General features: G+C 40.9%; 1 pseudogene; it reads right to left on the bottom strand.

Annotated features, from left to right (window-relative positions):
• Positions 1-8188: 8188 nt before the first annotated feature.
• LOC101272476 (probable G-protein coupled receptor 45) lies at positions 8189-9308 on the bottom strand (annotated as a pseudogene).
• Positions 9309-12447: the final 3139 nt, after the last annotated feature.

The following is a 12447-nucleotide window of genomic DNA, read 5'->3' as shown; positions in this document are numbered from 1 at the left end:
AAATAAATCATAAAACTTAGTTGAGAGTGTTGCAGTGTGTAGAAGTAGCAATTAGTGTTAGAAACATAAAAAGCTAAAATACCACCTTTCCAAAGCTTTTAGTGTAAAGGACCATGTAATAGCTAAGGCATTTCTATAGGAAAACTGCATTTGCTTGTGGTTCCTCTTTACTTTTAGACTCACCTAGTTGGAAAAAAAACAAAACAAAACAGATAACAACCAGAACTTCTGAATTTGCATTAATGCGTGCAACGGAAAATGCTATGCAATATAAAGGTTAGGCTGATTTTTTTTTTTTTTTTTTTGCAGTACGCCGGCCTCTCACTGCTGTGGGCTCTCCCGTTGCAGAGCACAGGCTCTGGACGCTCAGGCTCAGTGACCATGGCTCACGGGCCCAGTCGCTTCGCGGCATGTGTGATTTTCCCGGACCGGGGCACGAACCCGCGTCCCCTGCATCGGCAGGCGGACTCTCAACCACTGCGCCACCAGGGAAACCCTCAGTTTATATTTTGAATTTCTTTCACACTTACTCCTTTAAAAAATCTGACATGGTAATAAGGTAGCAATAATATTTTAACTACTAAGTATTTCTTAACATAAATTTTCAATATGGTTTTAAAATGTTAAATTTTTTAATATAGATCTTTTATTCTCTGCAGTATTTAAGATGCAGGTACCATGCTGGTTTTGGTCATGTACGGTAAAGAGCTGGGCATAGAATGATTACTATCCATGTCTGCAACTTACCTGTGTACAAGTGAAGCTTGTAATTGAGCGGGCTCCTCTTTCCTTCCATTGTAAAGTGAGACATTATATTTCTCCCTTTACATGTAGTTATAATTTTTCTACTAAAGATCCTATTATCTGCTGTAGCACACAGTAGCCTACAGGATTGATGATGTGCAAGACCGAAGGGGCTAACACATAGCTCAAGGTTACCAGTCTGTGTGGCTCCAAGGTAGTTGCTAAAGGAACTCTTTTACTATTACCATTATTATTGTTTTGTTTTATTATTGAAATATAGTTGACATACAATATTAGGTTAATTTTAGGTGTACTACATAATGATTTGACATTTACATAAATTATAAAATGAGCATCATGATAAGTCTAGTAACCATCTGTCTCCGTAAAAACTTATTACAATATTATTGACCTATTCCTTATGCTATATATTATATACTCCTGACTTATTTATTATGTAACTGGAGGTCTATACCTCTTAACACGCTTCACCTATTTTGCCTACACCCCAAACCCTCCCTTCAGGCAATCACCCATTTATTCTCTGTATCTACGAGTCTCTTTTACTTTGTTTTCTTTGTTTGTTTTGTTTTTTAGATCACACATATAAGTGAGATGCAGTATTTGTCTGTCTCTGTCTGACTAATTTCACTTAGGCTAATACCCTCTAGGTCCCTCCTTATTGTTGCAAATGGCAGGATTTCATACTTTTTATAACTAATATTCCATTGTGTGCATCCATTTGCCTATCAATGGATAAAAAGGTTGCTTACATTATCTTGGATATTGTAAATAATTCTGCAATGAACATTGGAGTGCATATGCCTTTTTAAATTAGTGTTTTTGTTTTTCAAGTAAATATGCAGAAGTGCAATTGCTGGATCATATGGCAGTTCTATTTTTAGTTTTTTGAGGAACATCTATATTGTTTTCTAGAACTGTTGAACCAAATTACAATCCCAACAGTTCTTGAGGGTTCTTCCTTTTCTCCACATTCTGCCAATATTCACTATTTATTGACTTTTTGATGATAGCCATTCTGACAGGTGAGAGGTAGTATCTCACTGTAGTTTTGCATTCCCCTTACGATTAGTGAGTTGAACATATTTTCAAATGTCTGTTGGCCATCTGTGTGTCTTCTTTGGAAACATGTCTATTCATGTCCTCTACCCAGTTTAATCAGGGTTTTGATTTTGAGCTGTATGAGTCCCTTCTATATTTTGGATATTATCCCCTTATCAGGTATATTGTTTGTAAATATCTTCTCCCATTCAGTAAGTGGCATTTTAATTTTGTTGATAGTTTACTTCACTGTGGGAAAGCGTTTTAGTTTGATGAAGTCCAATTTGTTTATTTTTGCTTTTGCTTTCCTTGCCAGAAGAGACAGACCCAAAAAAGTATTGTTAAAACAAATGTCGAAGAGTGTACTGCCCATGTTTCCTTCTAGGAGTTTCAGGTTTTACAATTAAGTCTTCAATTCACCTTGAGTTTATGGGGTGAGAAAGTGATTCAGTTTATTTCTTTTACATGTAGCTGTCCAGTATTCCCAAGGTCATTTATTGAAGAGTCTATCTTTTCCCACCTGTATATTCTTGCCTATTTTGTCATAGATTAATTGACCATAAAATATGTGTTTATTTCTGGGATCTCTATTCTGTTCCATTGATCCATATATCTTTTTGGTGTCAGTATCATACTGGTTTGATTACTGTAGCTGTATATTATAGTTTGAAATCAGGAAGCATAATACCTCCAGCTTTGTTCCTCTCTCTCAAGATTTTCCTGGCTATTCAGCGTTCTTTTGTGCTTCCATACAAATTTTAAGATCAATTTTTCTAGTTCTGTGAAAATAGTCATTGGTATTTTATAGGGATTTCATTGAAGCTCTAGATTGCCTTAGGTAGTAAGGTCATTTTAACAACATTAATTCTTCCAATCCATGAGCACAGTGTATTTACACATTTGTTTGTGTCATCTTCAATTTCTTTCATCAATGTCTTATAGTTTTCTGAGTACAGATCTTTTACCTCCTTGGTTAGATTTATTCCTAGGTATTTTATTCTTCTTGATGCAATTGTAAATTTGATTGTTTTCTTAATTTCTCTTCTGATGGTTTGTTGTAAGTGTATAGAACTGTAACATATTTCTGTATATGACTTTTTTATCCTACAACTTTACTGAATTTATTTATTAGTTCTAATGGTTATTTGTTCGCACCTTTAGGGTTTCTACATATAGTATCCTGTCATCTGCAGACAGTGACTGTTTTACATCTTCCTTTTCAATTTGGGTGCATTTTTTTTCTTTTTCTTGTCTGATTACTGTGGCTAAGACTTCCAATACTATGTTGAATAAAACTGGTAAAAGTGGACATCCTTGTCTTTTTCCTGATCTTAGAGGAAATACTTTCAGCGTTTACTGTTGAGTATGATGTTGGCTGTCGATTTGTCACATACGGTCTTTATTATGTTGAGGTATGTTCCTTCTATACCCACTTTGTTGAGAGTTTTTTATTATATTTGGATGGTGAATTTTGTCAAAAGCTCTTTCTGCAGGTATTGAGATGATAATCTGATTTTTATTATTCAATTTATTAATGTGGTGTATCATGCTAATTGTTTTCCTTATAGAGATACTGAACCTTCCTCATGTTGTAAAATCCTTTTAATGTATTGAATCAGAAAAGATGCTTAACATGTTTTCAGTCTTCTTAAATTCATTGAGACTTGTTTTGTGATGTGATGTGTCCTGCATAATGTTCCATGTTTTCTTGAGAAGAATGTGTATTCTGCTGCTTTTGGATGAAAAGTTGCAAATATACCTATTAATGCCAACTAGTAAAATATGTGACTTAAGGCCAGTGTTTCCCTAATTGATTTTTGATCTGGATAATCTGTCCATTGAAGTAAGTGGGGCATTAAAGTCCCCTACTATTCTTGTATTACTGTCAGTTTCTCCCTTTATGTTTGCTAACATTTGCTTTATGTATTTAGTTGCTCCTAGGTTGGGTGTATATATTATTACAATTCTTATATCTTCTTGTTTGTTTGATCCCTTTATCATTATGTAATGGCCTTCTTTGTTTCCTATTAGTCTTTGTTTTAAAGTCTACTTTGTCTAAGTATTGCTCCCCCAGCTTTTTCTTCATTTCTGTTTGCATGGAATACCTTTTTCCATCCCCTCATTTTCAGTCTGTGTGTGTCTTTGGATCTGAAGTGAGTGTCTTGTCAGCAGCATATTTATGTATCCTTTTTTTTTATTATTATTCATTCAGTCACTTTATTTATTTTCATTGGAGAATTTAGTCCATTGACAGTTAAAGGGATTATACAGCCACTATGGGAGACAGTATGACGGTTCCTTAAAAAAATAAAAATAGAGCTACTGTATGATCCAGCTATCCCACTCCTTGGCATATATTTGGAGAAAACCATAATTCAGAAAGATACATGCACCCCAATATTCATTGCAACAGTATGTGCAATAGCTAGGACATGGAAGCACCTAAATATCCATCAACAGAGGGATGGATAAAGAAGATGTTGTACATATATACAGTGGAATATTACTCAGCTATAAAAATGAACAAAATAATGCCATTTGCAGCAACATGGATGGACCTAGAGATTGTCATACTGAGTGAAGTAAGTCAGACAGAGAAAGACAAATATCATATGATATCACTTATATGAGAAATCTAAAAAAAATGGTACAAATGAAATTATCTACAAAACAGAAATAGAGTTGCAGATGTAGAAAACAAACTTATGGTTACCAGGGGATAAAGGGAGGGGGGATGAATTCGAAGATTAGGGTTGACATATACACACTACTGTACATAAAATAGATAACTAATAATGACCTACTGTATAGCACAGGGAACTCTACTTAATATTATGTAATGGCCTGTATTGGAAAAGATTCTAAAAAAGAGTGGATATATGTATATGTGTAACTGATTCACTTTGCTGTACACCTGAAACTAACACAACATTGTAAATCAACTATATACCAATAAAAATTTTTTAAAAAAATAAAGAGATTGTAAAGTAAGTATAGGTATGTACTTATTAGCATTTTGTTAATTGTTTTCTGGTTGTTTTTGTAGTTCTTTTTATTCCTTTTTCTCTTGTTTTGCTGTCTTCCTTTGTAATTTAATGACTAATGCTATGTTTAGATTCTTTCCCCTTTTTGTGTGTGTGTGTACCTATTATAGGTTTCTGTTTGTGGTTATCATAAGGTTCATATATACCAAATATATATCTACATATACCTATATATATGATTATTTTAAGTTGATATAATCTTAAATTTGAGTTCATTCTAACAACCATGCATTTCTCTCCCTCTCCCAAAGTTTAATTTTTTGACATAATATTTTACATATTTTTTTATTTTGTGTACCCTTTAATACACAAAACATATAATTGATAGATGGTAGTAGATATGGATAATTTTACTACATTTCTCTACTATGTTTACTGTATGTTTGTCTTTACCTATTATTGTTTCTGTCGTATTTTTATATTTCTAGCTGTGGTCTTTTCTGCTTAGAGAATTCCCTTTAACATTGCCTGTAAAGCTGGTTTAGCTGTTCTGAGGCCTTTTAGATTTTGCTTTCTGTAAAACTATTTTCTCTCTTTCAAATGTGAATGATAGCCTTGCTAGGTAGAATATTTTTAGTTGTAGGAGTTTTCCTTTCATCACTTTGAATATATCATATCATTCCCTTCTGGCCTGCAAAGTTTCTGCTGAAAAGTCAGTTGAGAGTCTTATGGGAGTTCCCTTGTACATAACTAGTTGTTTTTCTCTTGCTGCACTTAAGATTCTCTCTTTATCTTTGCCATTTTAGTTTTGATATGTCTTGATGTAGAACTCTTTAGTTTCATTTGTAGGGGGACTCTCTGTGCTTTCTGGATCTGGAATTCTGTTTTCCTCCCCAGACTAAGGAAGTTTTCAGCTATTATGTCTTCAAATAAATTCTCTTCCGCTTCTCTCCCTCTTCTCTTTCTGGGACCTTTATAATGTGAATGTTAGTACACTTGATGTTGCCCCAGAGGCCCCTTAAAATATCCTTACTCTTAAAAATTATTTTTTCTTTTTTTCTATTCAGCTTGGATGATTTATACTATGCTTCAAGTTTGCTGATCTGTTTCTTCTGAATCATCTAATCTACTGCTGATTCCTTCTAGTGTATTTTTTATTTCAGTTTTTCTATTCATCAGATCTGTTTGGTTCTTCTTTAAATTTTCTAACTCTTTGTTGAAATTTTCACTCTGTTCATCCTTTCTTCTCTTGGGTTTGGCAAGCATCTTTATGATCATTACCTTGAACTCTTTTAAATTGCTTATCTACACTTCTTTTAGTTCTTCTGAGGTTTTGTCCTATTCCTCCTTTTGGAAAATATTCCTTTGTATCCTCATTTTGCTTAATTCTCTGTGTTTATTTCTATGTATTAGGTAATTCAGTTAAGTTTCTTGATCTTGGAGAAGTGGTTTTATGTGGGAGATTCCTTATGTGGCCTAGCAGCACACTGCCCTCTGGTCACCAGAGCTATGATCCAGGTGTGCCCCTTATGTGAACTGCATGGGCCCTTCTCTTGTGGGAGGACTGACTACTGTGGGTGCTCTGGTAGGTGGAGCTGGCCATTGGCCCAGTTGGCTGCCAGGCCCTGATTCATGTGGTGGCTGCCAGCCAGTTTGTGCATGGGGCCAAGTCCCAGCATGGCTGTTTGCATAGCTTGGGGTGTCCTGGGGTTGCTGCTAGCCCACCTGAGGTTGGAGTCAAGTCCTGAGACAGTTGACTTCATGGCCCAGGGGGTTGTGGGGCTAGTTCCAGCCCTCTGGTGGGCTGGTAAGTTTCTGGCACTAATAAGCTAGAGGGAGGACTCCAAAACTGCCTTTTGATCTCCCAGCCTCCTTTGCAGCTGGTGTGATCATGTGACTGGGCTCTGGACCAGGGAAGACCAGGAAAGACCAGGGGAGTGTAGATATGCTTTATCCCACCCTCCTCCACACTTTTGTCTCCTGAGGAGCCAGGACACAGACCTGGCTGTAACCTGGACTGACCACAAAGATGAGGATGATGCCCTGGGTGGAGCCTGAGTCCTGAACAACCCAGTGGGCAGGGACCCCACCTCACTGCTGGACTTTCATGAGAATCTGAGACTGTAAAGAGAGCTCCATCGACTCAACCGCATGCCTTGGACTCAGGAAAGTCACCTGCAGCATCAGAAGCTCCCGGTGGTAAAGGGGGCCCTGGGTTAGAGGCCACATGTACAGAACAAGCTGAAGGGTCCCCTCCCCTCTAGGCAGCTGCCCTCCTGGGATCCCAATCCTGCTTGGGCTGGGGGACCAAGGTCCCTGGAGAGGACCCAGATGGCAGTGGTCAGACTCCTGCAGCCCTGAGTGAGGTAGAGGAACACAGAGGTCAATAGGGGCAGCCAAGCAATGGGTGGCAGGGGTAGGGGCTTGTTGTGCCCCCACCACAGGTCCTGTGACAGGATGATGTGGCAGCCACAGGGTGTGGAAAGAAACATGTAAACAAAGCCCCAGACCCCTTCTGAGACTGAAAGCAAGTCACTACAAGTACTTGCTGAAAAGATGAATCACAGGAAAAGAAGTGTGGTTCCTGCTCATAGGGACAGATCAAATGAGAAGGGGGGCGCTGGGGACCAGAGGTGAGAAAGAGAGAAGGGGTGGGAGCTGTCACGGCAGGCAGGGAGGTGACAAGCTTCAGGGTGAGGGGCCGGGTGGGCTGGTCCAGGGAGGAGGGTTGAGGATGTGAACTGGGGTGGTCTTATCGTTTCAGCTGAGCTGCCCCCGAACATTCTCTGGGCTTCGATCCACCAAGGCCTCCCATGTGTCACATGGGGAGCTGAAAAGCCCAGGGGCTTCTCTATTTCCCGTGTGACTTTGGTTTATAGAAAGCGTGATTTGGCATCATCTGAAATGCACATCTGACCAATGTAAAGAACCTTGCAAGTTTCCACAACATATGCCACAGACACAAATGCCTCTGAAGAATGCTGGTGCCCAGTAGTGATTGATGACCCAGCGATGAACCTACTTGGATCTCTCACATCAGAACATGGCACAATGGGTGCCTCCGAGGCAGGTCTTGAGGGAACTCTTTAGACAGAGCCTTCCTCCTGCCCCACAGCCAACCTCCCTCCCTGATCCCCTTGCCTCCCTAAGGTTTGACCCAACTCCTTCATCACCCACCCCTTTCCCCTTTTTTCTTGACCATCCAGTTTCCATCAGACCCTCAGCGAGAAACAAAAATAATTCATGGTGCAAACTTGGGAGAAGCAGCTCACTTGGTGAAAAATAAGTCCCTTTGTACTTAAGAGGCCCCACCAAGTGCTGACTGCACGGAAGTCCCAGGAAGCTGAGTGGGGGGCAGCAGGGGATGGGGGGTGGGGGTGGGGCTAACTGCCCCTCCCCTACACAGGGTACTGGTTTTCGGTGCATGCGTAGATGGTGCTCAGCTGGCTTCTCCTCCGGATCCACTCAGGCACTTTGGGGAGGATCTGGAAGGTCTGAGGCAGCAGCTCCAGACAGGCCTCACAGAACTTCTTGATTCACCAGCAGTAGATGATGGGGTTGAAGACGGACTTGAGGTAGCTGAGCTCTAGGACGCAGAGGCTGGTGGTGTAGAATGTGTGTCCGCAGTAGAACCTCCAGTTGAACACGGGACAGCAGGCTGTAGACAGAGTGCGGCAGCCAGCACAGCGAGAAGCCCACGAAGAGGATCAGGATGGTGGTGAAGGCCTTGGTTTTGAAGCTCAGGTCCAGGCTGACCTGCTGCTGCTGTTGGAGCCGCCGCAGGCCGGTGCAGGTTGGCAGCTGCAGGTCCAGGCTGTAGGACTTGTTGTGCACGTGCACGGCGTCCTTGCACACTGTGTGCAGTATGCCCAGGTAGGAGCTGAGCATCACGGCGAAGGTCGCGAAGAAGGCGGCCCCCACCAGCGTCAGCACTTAGGCGCGGCCGGCCAGCAACTCGGTGTAACCCAGCATGCATTGTGGTGCCCGCGCTGGCACCTCCACCTGCGGCCAGTCGCCCAGCAACAGGGTTGAGACACAGAAGTACAGAGCCCAGGACACGGCGGTGATCACCTTGGCCCTGCGGGGGTTCAGCCTTTCCTGACGCTGGACGATGATGAGGAAGTGGTCCACACTGATGATGAGTAGGATGGCCACGCCCTCCAGGACGAAGGACCAGTAGAGCGCAGCCGAGAGACTGCAGAAGGAGTCCCCGAAGTGCCAGGAAACAGTGATAAGGGTTACGACGGTGAAGGGCATGAAACACAAGGACAGTATGATGTACGAGAAGGCCAGCGTGGCCAGCAGCAGGGTGATGGTGGAGTGCATGGCCGGCCTCTGGTACACGATGATGCAGACCACGGTGTTGCTGAGGAACCCCACCACGATCATCAGCATCATGAGGACTGCCAGGGACATCCTGAGGGGCGCAGGTGAAGGGGGTGCCCGAGAGTCTGCCGCGTGGCTCCCTTTGGGCAGCAGGTATTCGTAGGTCTCAATGGACGAGCGGTTAGAGGCCATCATGGAGGAAGTCCTGGAGCTGGGGCAGAAAGGAGAGGAAGGGGCCTCAGCGCTTCAGGGGCTGCTGCATTCTTTCTGCTGGCTGCATTTTCCTCCCGGTTTTCTTGGATCTAGAGGGCGCTGCAAGGGCTGGGAGGAGCCTGCCTCTTTGGGAGCAACTGGCTGGGATTTGCGATTCATCACAGCCTCATCATCTCCGTGACAATGACTGTGTCCGCAGCTTTCTACTTGGACGCTCTCACTGGCCTGTTGCAAAGAAGCATGAAAGAGAAGGGGGTTAGACCTTCCAAGCATGGGTTGAATAGAGCAGTTTTTACCTTTTACAGGTATTTTAAACATCAGAGTGGAGCTGACTCACTTATTTACCACGTGGGGAAAAGGCTTGGTCTTCACAAATACGACGAGCCTTGTCATGTAACCCAGGAAACCTGATCAGACCTACCTTGTGGGGGACCAGAATTTGTAATCAACATTTCCATAATCAGCATGTATTTTATAACTTGAATTACAAACATCCTGATCCAGTGAAGCTTTGGCTGAGGCAACCCCCAGTAGAGAGCCAGCTCCATGAGGGCAGGGTTTTGTCTGTGTGGTTTGCTGTGTCCCCAGCAGAGAAGATGTTCAAAAGAAATTCTGTTGAATGAATAAATGGTAGTTGATGCCGCTGCTATTTGTTTAAGTGTGGAGTCACATGCAGTTTTAAAAAATAATCCAGCAAGATCCCATGTACCCTTCCCCCAATTTCCCTTAATGGTAACACTTTGGACAACTGTAGTGCTGCTAGAATGTTAGTTTTGGAAACACTGATGAAAAGGAAGACACTATCCCCCCAGATAAACTCTTTTAAAGGATGCTGTTGGGGCTTCCCTGGTGGCGCAGTGGTTAAGAATCCGCCTGCCAATACAGGGGACGTGGGTTTGAGCCTTGGTCCAGGAAGATCCTACATGCTGCAGAGCAACGAAGCCCGTGTGCCACAACTACTGAGCCCACGTGCCACAGCTACTGAAGCCCACACGCCTAGACCCCATGCTCCGCAACAAGAGAAGCCACCACAATGAAAAGCCTGCACACCACAATGAAGAGTAGCCCCTGTTCGCTTCAACTAGAGAGAAGCCTGCGCACAGCAAGGAAGATCAAACACAGACAAAAAGAAAAAGAAAAAAAAGTTGCTTTGTCAGCACCAGTGTCCTCATGGTAGAACAAGCTTCCAAAAATGTCTGCCACTAGTGTTTATGTCTCCAGTGGGAGTCCTAGTAGCTTCTTGCCTCTCCAAGTCGTTCTCCAAGGTCAACTAATGGGTCTGACCCAGACTCCTTTCAAATTATTTCCTCTGTGCTGGGATTCAGAGCATGTGAGATTTTGTGCATGCCTTTTAAAAGCAGAGTGTCTGTGTCATATAGTCCTCTGTCTCTCCCACATGCAAGCCCCACTGTCTTTTAAAGCCAAATGTTCTAGGGACTCTTCTTCCCTGTGCAGGAACCCTGGACTGGGGAGCCTGATGTGGGGTTGAGACTCACCATTCCTTGTGAAGAACCTCTGCAATTGTGATTCCTCTCATTTGAGCATTGCCTATCCAGGGGTGTGGGTCGTCTTCTCCCACACTTCTAGTTGTGGTTCCTCTTTTATATCTTTGGCTGCGGAAAATCTTTTCTGCTAGTCTCAGCTTGTTTTCATGGATAGTTGCTTTGTAAATACTTGTAATTTTGGTGTGCATCCATTGTAAGAAGGGAACATTTTCTTTCGCTTGGATTTTCAGTTGCTTGAAAAAATAATACAATATCATTTTTTTCTATAAAAATTGAGAAAAATCAAATGCATAGATATGTTCAACTTTAGAAAAGTAGGTATTTGGTAAAAGATACTTAATAATTGGTATATTACCCTCACACACACACACAAACATAATTTAACTCCATATGCATACTACATTTATTTTTCCATTCCTATTTATTTCGTATAGATCACACATTTTGTAAACTAGCAGGGACCATACCAAATGGCTCACTTTTTCTATTGCCCTATACATTTTCTGTACAAACCATCTAACTGTGATGTTGCTTATTTAATAATCTGAAATTCAATACTGGCAAAGCCAAGAATTTATGCTGATAATAAATCAATTTCTCTGAGGGGTGTGGAGTTGGGTTCTTGCTTTCCGTTCCTGGAAGGAAACGTTTAAATACTGACAACTGTTACTTTAAACCCACCTTGGTATTACAGGGGCTTGAGTCTAACCTCCCTTTAAATGCATACAAGTTTTCAGAGAATTCAACCTAGGCATTCAAAAGGAAAGGAAAACTGGCTCAACTTTGTTCCATTTTCCTTCAGATAATGGATAGGAGAATGTGAAAGAGAAGCCATTTAGTCTTAAGTACACATTATATGGTATTTTCAAGGATGTAACAGTCCTTAGTTCTTGGGCAAAAAATCTTAAGTCTCAAGAGAAGTAAAACATTGACTTGTGAAGAGTTAGGAATTATATACACTAAAACCAAAACTTTTATTTATCTAGAAAGAAAGTTGACAAATACTATAACATAACACATGATCTTACAGATTTTGAAATTTTTAAATGTGGCATTACTATTAAATAAATCATGTGGAAAGCAACTATATTGACAATGATAGCAAAAATCTGTATTTTGTACATCCTGCTGACAGTTGATAGCATGACTGAATTGATCAAAATCTATTAATTATTTCTTTCAACCTTCAAAATCTCTCCTTGCTTAAAACTGATGAAATCACAACATCATTAATCCAAATAAGTGATTATAATTATCAAATTAATTATTCCTATACTATCAAGTTCTGGTTATTTTGATCAGTTTAAGTACTATGATCTGAAGACTGATTTCTGAATACTAAACATATATTTAGGGGCTTTTACTTTGATTTCTGGTAAAGCTTTGCATATTTGATAATAACAATGACAGATTACATTTGAATTTCAACCCAATACACTGATTTTATTGTTTCTGTATTTCAGATAGTCAAAAATCAATTACCTTGACAATAGTGCTTATTTCATATGTACAAAAAATATTTTAAGATTAGACAAGGAATTTTCTTTTTCTTCTTCTAATATTAATATTATTACTACTACTACTACTTAGGACTGGCTTGCCTCACCTATATA

Source organism: Orcinus orca, chromosome 8, assembly GCF_937001465.1.
Source record: "Orcinus orca chromosome 8, mOrcOrc1.1, whole genome shotgun sequence".
Lineage (NCBI taxonomy): Eukaryota > Metazoa > Chordata > Mammalia > Artiodactyla > Delphinidae > Orcinus > Orcinus orca.
Note: the sequence above shows the minus strand (reverse complement) of the source record. Positions and strands in the feature narration are given on the sequence as shown.